Raw genomic sequence first — 9,665 nt, forward strand, 5'->3', positions numbered from 1 at the left:
TCCAGTATATTCAAGTCCTTGTGATTTACTGTTTTGTAGTTATCTCTCTCTGCCTCCCTCCCCTCCCCACCACACAGACACATATACACACAGACACCAGTGGAAAAATCCCATGAAGGAGGGACCCTGGACTTACTCCCTGCTGTGTTTCCAGTGCTTGGCACATGGCAGTGCCCAGGAATACTGTGATTGTTGCTACTGAAGAAAAACATAAGTGAGGGCTGCTCTCAGACAGAGGTAAAGGGGAGATAATGGGTTGGACCCCTATGCCTTTTTGAGGCCCTGGGTTGCCTTTTTCAGATTAGTGGCTATTAAGAAGCTGCAAATACCTGATGAGGGTCCAAAGCAACTGCTCTCCCCAACCGTCAGGAGGGAAACCCAAGCCAGAACACCTCTGTTCCTCATGCAGGCCCTAAGGTATGCTAAGGAGTGGGGAAGAGGAGCTTTCATCTCCTGTAACCTCCAACACCTGTGCTCACACACCTCCCCCCCCCAACAAAACATAATTGCTTACTATGTAATTGAAACACCAAGACAAGTCTCTAGTGCCCCTGTCCAAGCACTGCCCTGCCTGGAAGCCCCTCCTCTGTGGATATGCAGACTGCCACAGTCTCTCCCCTGATGCTTAGTAGGTCTGTGAGAGGAGCCAACTCCTCACAGGTCAGGCCTATGGAAAAGTAAGCCCAGGTGCCACAGGGACCAAGACCACCTGGGATACGGTAGGATCCTCAGAGCCTGGGGAAAGCAAATGTGTGCTTCTCTTCTGGTCTGAAGACCCCAGAACAGCACAGGGAGGCTGGCTGAGCAGGTACTTGGCTTTGGGGAAAAGGTTTTTCTCCAATATCAAGAGCTCTTCCTATGCCAGCTAACCTATGTGCCCACAAGACAAGGGGAAAGATATTCCTGCACGTAAAATGTCACTATTTCATGCAGATCATGAAACTCAAGAGATAGGCAGATGTGACTGGGGTTGCCCAGCAATTTGGAGGCAAAGCTGGGACTATAATTGAGGTCTCCTGACAACGCCCCTCAACAAGGGCTCTTCAACAATCTCATCAGACCTGAACAGGCAATTCTTTCCAAGGCTGTTTGAATGTTTAAAAATACAAAGATTTGCCCAAAAAGGTAAAATAATAAAGTATTAGGCTACATGGCAGGGAACTTAGTATATATGTTTGACAAGAAGATCTTTCCAGAACTCCTCATATCACCTTGTTTGCAGAGGGCAGCCTGGAATTGAAGGATAGCCTACATTAGTAAGAAGGCACCTCTCAGTGTTCTCTTTTCCCATCTGCAGAAGCAGAACTGAATTCCAAAGCACCACCAACTGTTGCTTCTGAGCCCTTAAGATGACCTTCCCTTCTTCCCACAGAAAAAAAAAAATGTATATTTATAAGCATTTGTTCTTTTTACTGGATGCACAAGACAAATGCGTAAAGAGAAGCACACATTTTGCTTTCCCCAGTTATAGTACACTCGTATGTTAGATAGTGAGGGTTTCCTTTTAAGAAGGAAATCCAAGACCTGCTTAACATCTTAACATCTGCTAGGCTTCTAGACAAGCCCTCCTCTTAAAGAGCAAGGAATAGAGGTCCAGAGAGATATGAACTTACCAGAGCCTGAGAGTCACCTCTTTTACTCTCAGTTACCCCCATGAGCCTGCCTGTTGGCCAGAAGAGAGTGATTTAGAAGGTCTGTTTCATGTTGAAATGGAACTTCTGGGATACCACTCAATGGGGACTTTTACCAAATGGACCTGTTGATGCTTTCCCAAGTAGGAAGTGCCCAGGAATACTGTGATTGTTGCTACTGAAGAAAATCATAAGTGAGGGCTGCTCTCAGAGACAGAGGGAAAGGGGAGATATGCCTTTTGGGGGTCCTGGGTTGCCTTTTTCAGGTTTGTGGCTATTAAGAAGCTGCAAATACCTGATGAGAGTCCAGGGCATCATCCTCCTGGCCCCACCATCAGTCAACTGGCTCCAGGTAATCAGAGGACTGATCATTCAGATCATGGTTTTAATGAACATCATGACCTAATGTGAGATTCTGTCTTGGTAACTCATCTATTTTATCAGCTGTTTAGAGTACTTCATCCTGAAGGAGCAGGAGTGAGAGGTCTCAGGGTAGAGTAGGAGGCCATGGTGGGAAGATAATCACCTTCGGCCAGAAGACCCCATGGAAGTGGCTGCCTGCACATCAGACTGCTGCTGATACAACAGGATAAACAGGGAATACACCTCCTTTCCTTGTTCCCTGCAAATGCTAATGTGTTTTCCCATTTGGCTTCCTTGTTCCATTTTATAGATGGGCAACCTGAGCTTGATACCATTCCCGAAGTCAACAGACAAGTATGTGGCTGAGAGCCAAGATTTAAGCTCACGTTGCCCAACTTCAGTGTCCAAAATATCACCCACTAGGCAACCCTCCTTCTATAGCGTAGTGAAAGGAACTCTGGCTGAATTTAGAGTCAAAAGATCTGGGCTCCCAGATCTGCAAATTTCTTGTGAGACTTTTCTCCTCCTCTCCTCCTTTAAAATGAGGGGATTAGCCTAGAGGACTTCTCAGGGTTCCAGATTTTTCTGAATTAATGGTTCTCATATTCAGTTTACACTTAAATGCCCTTGAAGCTTTCTTTCAAGCTATCAATAAGAAATCTTTTTTTTTTTTTTTTAAAGTAGACATGTTAGAAGCCAGACTGATCCAGCTCCTGGAAAGGATAATTAAAGCCACCAGTAAGTCAACTGAAAACGTGCTGACTGGCTAAGCATTAGCAAATCACAAATATAGATTGCAGATGGGAGAGGCAGACAGGGTAAGCAGGTGGTAAGAAAAGAATCTGAAGGATATTAAGATAACTCCCAAAGTAAATAAGTTAAAAATCACAAATTCATGCCCCAATTCCTGAACCAGGTGCTCCCTCAGCCACCATCCCCTGACTTTGACCCAACTCACCAAGCCCAGAGCCCATGATCATGGGAACCTTGCAGGGACCCTTACACACTGTTGACTTTCTGAACAAATTTTGTACTTTGCAACCTCTGTGCTTTTGCTGTAGCCATTTTCTTTCCCTAGAATGCCTGCTTAAAGCGCAAATCTCAAATTCAGACCTCTAAAGACCCACTTTCTCTATAAAGCTATCCCTACTCACTGAACTTCCAAAGTTCTTTGTACATCACTGTGGAACCTAATATACATAGGCTTCTAGTTACTCATGTCTATGTTGGTTTTTTTTAGTCATTCCTGCTAGAAGGTCAGAGCCTGAAGTCACAGGTCATGAATGATTCAACCTTAGGTCTTTCCAAGGCTAGCACCAGGCCTTGGCCAATGATAGCAGTGGACTAGTTCATAAAAATGTTCTCTCATCTACTCCTGACCACAAAACCAGGAGGCAGAGATGTGGAGAATACCTTTCCCCCACCCCGACTTTCCCCATACCAGGTGGTCTCTTATCTCAGCCTCCCCTTCTTTTCCCCAAAAGACCAGATGATCGTCAAAATTCTAGGAAAATTGATGGTTCTGATCTATGAGGCATGGCGCAGGCAGTTGCTGAAACTTCCCAGCTCCTTCCCTCCCAGCTTCCGCACAGGCACACAGTCGACAAACACTGACACAGAGCCGAGAGGAGGATTGGCGCCCTGGAAGACATGTTGACATTGGCCCAGCTCTAATTACAGCTCTAACAGCCAGAGCCATGCCTGGTAGACAAACCAAACCAGAGGCACATAAATTTCTGCCCCAGCTGGCTCCCATGATGGGGTGGCTCACATCAGTGTGCTCGAAGGGGCCCTGCCCAAACCTCTGTTGCCGGAGGAATGCACCCAGCCCTGACTCTCTCATTTTTAATTAGAAGTTCCCATTAAAACCACTACAGCAATGAGACACACCAGGCAGCATACTTCAGGACAATTAGCACACTCCTCAGGTGGCTAAAATGGCCTGGCCCTGGCCTGGGGCCGACATAATTGCACCAGAACATACAGCCTACCAGGAGGTTGCCATTTTAAGTGGAAAGAAACAATTAGTCACACAGTCTATTGGGCAGTTAGATCTGTAGGAAATTATTCAGTATACATAATATAAAAGTTTGCCATGGGTTAAGATAGACAGAAATCATCCCTTGCCTATGGCTAACTAGGACCATAAGCAAATTTCTTTCCCTGTCCCCCGCCCCCATCCCGTTAATGCTTCATGTGTTTGTGTGCAGGCACCCACTGCGCAAAGCAGATTTATTGTAATTATGTGTCTGGATCACTTGGAGAGATGAGCATCCCATTCCCGGAATGTAGAAAATAATTAGTGGGGCCAAAGAGGGTCTGGAACCCTCATCTACCTTGCTGCTCCATGCTGAATCCCCAGGCCACTAATTAAAACATGCCCTTAAGATAGCTCCTGGCTGAGTCTTCCTGGTGATACTGAGCAGTAAATAAGAAAAGCAAATTAGAAGACCAGAAAGACCCCTCTGAGCACCAGGAGAGCTGCAGAAAGCAACCCCAAGGCTCCCCTGGCTCTATTTGAAGCCACACTCTCAGTTTCCACATGTACAAGTATACTGTCCACACTTGATCACCCCTCTCCAGTTCTCATTGCTAAACCACTGCACCTTCTGCAGGCCAGTGGTGCTGCCATAATTAATATTCAACTGGCATTTCCACTGCACACTCAAAAGCCTGTTCTTTCAGCCTTTTCAAATCCAATTCAGACCGAAGTAATCTTTGCCCTTTCATTTTGGTTCAGGCAGCAGCGATTGATAGGATTGCAGATTATGGTTTATTAGCATTTATTGAGCAGCAAAGGAGCCCCGCACAATAGTGGTTGTCACTAGGTCTCTGACTCCCAAACTAAAATTAACAAGCCAGAAGGACGGAAATACTGGGCAGGAAAGAGGCCAGTTCAGGGAGTTTTTTTTTGTTGTTGTTGTTTTGCTTTCTTGAGATGGAGTCTCGCTCTGTCACCCAGGCTGGAGCGTAGCGGCACGATCTCAGCTCACTGCAAGCTCCACCTCCCGGGTTCACGCCATTCTCCTGCCTCAGCCTCCCTAGTAGCTGGGACCACAAGTGCCCGCCACCACGCCTGGCTAATTTTTTTTATTTTTAGTAGAGATGGGGTTTCACCGTGTTAACTAGGATGGTCTCAATCTCCTGACCTTGTGATCTGCCCACCTCGGCCTCCCAAAGTGCTGGGATTACAGGTGTGAGCCACTGCACCCGGTCAGGGAGAAGTTTTATGATTTTTCATTCAAGATTCTAGATGGAGTGGAGGGTTATAAGGCTTTGAAGAAAGGGGCAGCCTGGCTAAGAGGAGGCATCCACCGTTAGATCATTCACTTTCCAGTCTCCAGTCACCCTTCAGACTTCTTTGTGGATCTAGGGATGGTGGGAAAGGGTAGGGAAGTCTCAATTCAAGTCCTGGGCTAATCCAGTGCGTGACCTTGAGCCAATTACTTTCCCTGTTGGGGACTCGGCTCATTTTCAAAATGAGAGTTAATGGGACCAGTTGTATTCAATTGTATTAAACCTAGCTCTGCAAAACCCCCGGGAGATGTGAGCAACTGTGAGTGATTGCAGTTGGGAAGGCACCAGGTTTGAGAGGCTGTAGACAGACCCAGAGCCAGAAAACAAGATGTGGAGTTTGATCGGGGGCTTTAATACAGGGAGATAGTCCAGTGGCAGTGAGATGCACAGGAGAACTGCCTTACATACAGTCCAGTGGCTACGAGATGGACACGAAAACCACCTTACATACAGTCCAATGCTGGTAGGCTGGGCAGAAGAACCGCAATCACTTGCAAAATACATGCAGTTTCTATAGCATTTTCACTTAACACTTCCCCTAACAATCTCCACCTAGCAAATTTCATTCAACCCAAAACTTAGGGCCTCAATCCCCTGTATGGCCTGTGTTCCACAGGTGAGCCAGTAGCTCAGATGTTCCTCATAGACAAGAACGAATCTCCGCATTGACCACTCCAGGACTCTCAAGCTCAGAAGACACATTTGGGTGTGTCTCCCATTCAGGGTCATTCTCAGGGCATGCTTAAGTTATTGCTTTCAGATGTGTTTCCCATTCACAGGGTGCAAAGGGTCAGGCCTCCTTCCCTACATCACCAAAGCTGCTTTCATCCTACCTGCTTCACATTCCAGGCCTTCCCCTATGATTTTGTGTAAAGAAAATTCTTCGTTTTAATCTGTAGAACACAAGTTTGAAGCCACCAGATGATCTCTAAAATCCTCCACACCTCTAGTCTATAAAGTAGTAAGAACTGAAAAAGTGTAAGGAATCCACCACACTAGTACAGAAGCAGCTATATATTTTGAAAGGCCACAGATATGAGAGGGAGACAGAAGAAAGAAAAAGATGAACATGAAATTCCAGCAAAGTCCCCTGGTGCAGGCAGATAGATCCAGATCGATAAGATTTTCTGCCCCTTCTCTCTTGAAGAGATTCATTGCTCACCCGCATAAGCTTTAATAAGGAAGGTATCCCCCACCTGTAGTGAAAGTTTTATCAAGGCAAACTCCAAAACCTAAAAGACATCTCCTTGGATCCTCCAAGATGAAATCAGTTATTTGTGTTTCTGCCATCAGTAAGTCTTGGTTGAGAATTTCTCACTTTTTTTGGTTGGGTTTGGGGTGTTTTTGTTGCAGTTGTTTAAGACAGACTCTTGCTCTGTGACCCAAGCTGGAGTACAGTGGCACGACCGCGGCTGACTGCAGCCTCAACCTCCCAAGCTCAAGCCATCCTCCTGCCTCAGCCTCCTGAGTAGCTGGGACTATAGGCATGTGCCACTACATCTGGCTTTTTTTATTTTGGTAGAAATTGAATCTATGTTGCCCAGCCTGGTCTTAAACTCCTAGGCTCAAGCAATCCTCCTAACTTAGCCTCCTCAAGTTCTGGGATTACAAGAGTGAGCCACTATACCCAGCCCAGGAGTTCTCACTTTAGAATGGCCAAAATGGAACCACCTGCCAATAAGTACCAAGAGAATGCCAATGTCTTTATGTGCATTATATTTTTATTCCTTGTGGCCTTCTGAAAAGTTCTACCTTCTCCCTTGCATTTTAAATTATAAATGTGCATGTGATTTATGTATTGTCATCCTAAATGGGAACCCTTTGACTCCGTATCCCTGAGACATGGCTGTAGAGAAAGAAGCTTGCTTAAGCACAGCAACTTCTCCAGACGTCCTTCAGAGAAAGGAGGTAGCATTGAACACAGTGCTAAATCACATCAGGATGCAAAGTTTAACAGTTAGAGCCCAGGCCACCATGCCCATCTAACCCTGACGACTATCCAGCACTCAGCAAGTTTGGGATTGAGAAGGATAGTAAGAGTGCCCACCATGATAACTACCATTTCTTAAGCATTTACAGTAATTTGGGTCCTGTACTGATGCTCTGCCTACAACTTTTATCTTTGATATCCATACAAAGTATCACCATTTCTGTTTTAGAGAGGAAACTAAAGCTCAGAGACAGTAAGTTATTTACAAATGGCCACATGGCTAGTATGAGGCAAAGCTGGATTTTTAACTTTAGTTCCTCCAGTCCCAAAACCTGTGTTCCTACCAACCAAAGTCTGGATTGTTCTGGCTCAGTCTTAAGCTTCTATCATGACAGAAGACATCACTTACCTGCTTAGAAAGTTTCAATAGCACCTTATGGCCAAAAACAGCGGTTCTCAAACCCAGTATTATGTGTGAGCCAAATGCAACAGCTCACCATTGCCCAGCCCCCACTCCCTGGGTTCTCTTTTAACTCTGCCTTGATGGGGCCCTGGCTTAAGTAGTTTTAAAATATCCCCAGATGATTCTAATTCATAACCATGGTTGATAACAACTGCTCTGGTCTACTCAACAGAATTGTTTTGTTTTGTTTTTCTATGTCATCATGGTTTTTCATAGATCACCGACTCCTGGTAAATTTATAATGCAGTTTTAAAAATCCAACTCAGTTTCCCAACTCCCCATCAAGTATAACAGGTGGACAAAAATATATCCCATGTTTACAGCACTTATTTCTTTTCAAAGCATTCTCAGGTGCCTTCATCTCAATTGAGCCTCATGACTGCCCTATGAGGCAGACAGATGGAACAAATGTTATTATTCCTCTTTAAGATGAGGAAACTGAGACTTAGGTAAGAGATGTTCCCAAGGTCACGCAGCAAGCGCATGGCAGAGCTGGGACTAGAATCCAGGTCTCCACAGGGCAGTGTCTCTCCAACTTTAAAGTCACTAAGATACACCAGGATGCGTGTCCTAATCCAGTGTCCTTGGCTTCAAACCCAGAGGTCCTGATTCCGTAAGTCTTGAGAGAAGCACAAGTACCTTCATTATCACCAGTGTGATTCTGATGCAGATGACCCAAAAGTTTCCATTAGTGAAGCACTGCCATTGAGGAATTCTTCAGCCAATTACTTTGAATATTATCCTGCCCAGAAGAAAGGAAAAGGAACAGCTGATCTAATTCAAGATCCTTTCCAAATCCCTGGTATTTCATTTGCTTTCCCCTTTACTCTCTCTTATTGCCTACTAATATCCTTCCAGAGAAATAATAATCTAATACAAATTCTAGATCAGCGATGGTCAGTGAGTTTCAGTTCAGCATTCCATCTCAGATCAACCAGCAGGGTCTTCTTAGAGCCTTGGATTAAGAAGCAATGAGGCTAAAAAAAAAAACAAGATCATGTCCTTTGCAGGGACATGGATGTAGCTGGAGGCTATTGTCCTCGGCAAACTAACACAGGAACAGAAAAGCAAATACTGCATGTTCTCACTTATAAGTGGGAGCTAAATGATGAGACCACATAGACACATAGAGGGGAACAACACACAATGGGACCTATTGTAGAGTGGGAGGATGGAGACGATGAGGAAAAATAACTAATGGATATTAGGCGTAATACCTGAAATAATCTGTACAACAAACCCCCACGACACAAGTTTACCTATGTAACAAATCTGCACAGATACCTCTGAAGTTAAAATAAAAGTTAAAAAAAAAGAAGAAGAAGAAGAAGAAGTAATGAGGCTGCTCCCAGACATGGCAGGAAAATAAACTATGACCAGTTAGTCCTATCTGTCATGGGCACAGTGAGGACTCTGGCAGCCTTGCACTTTCGTTGTTCTAGAGAGTACTTCATCTCCAGTTCTGTTCTTATTTTTCTAGTTAGAGAATATTTCTACAAAGAGAGACCTAGTTTATGACTATAGATAATAATAAATGAATTTTATAAATTGCTACCATGCTGCCCATAAACTATGGGTTCTGCTTGAGACATTCTGGATGCCATGATACAGATGTAAATATCCCCTGAAATCCATCAATGTCTGGGTAGCCGATTAAGCACCATGGACTATAACAGTGTTCCCTTCTCTAATCTTCAGGCATTTTTGATTTTTGTGAGCTGATGTATTACCACGGTGAGGGGACTTTCTCACACACTCTGCTCATGGTAACAGATGAGGTGTGAAATTGATTCTGAGCACCTAGAAGGGTTATGATTTATCATCACATATTAAGCCTTGTGGAACTTTACTGGATGAATCCCAGCTATACTCAGAATCCAACCACACTTCTAGAAGGAGAACACGGAGTGACTCAAGATACATTAAAGTCAGATGTTTCACCGTTGACACCCATAAGGGACTCCTTTTCATTCATTCAATC

Source organism: Rhinopithecus roxellana, chromosome 3 (genome assembly GCF_007565055.1).
Source record: "Rhinopithecus roxellana isolate Shanxi Qingling chromosome 3, ASM756505v1, whole genome shotgun sequence".
NCBI lineage: Eukaryota > Metazoa > Chordata > Mammalia > Primates > Cercopithecidae > Rhinopithecus > Rhinopithecus roxellana.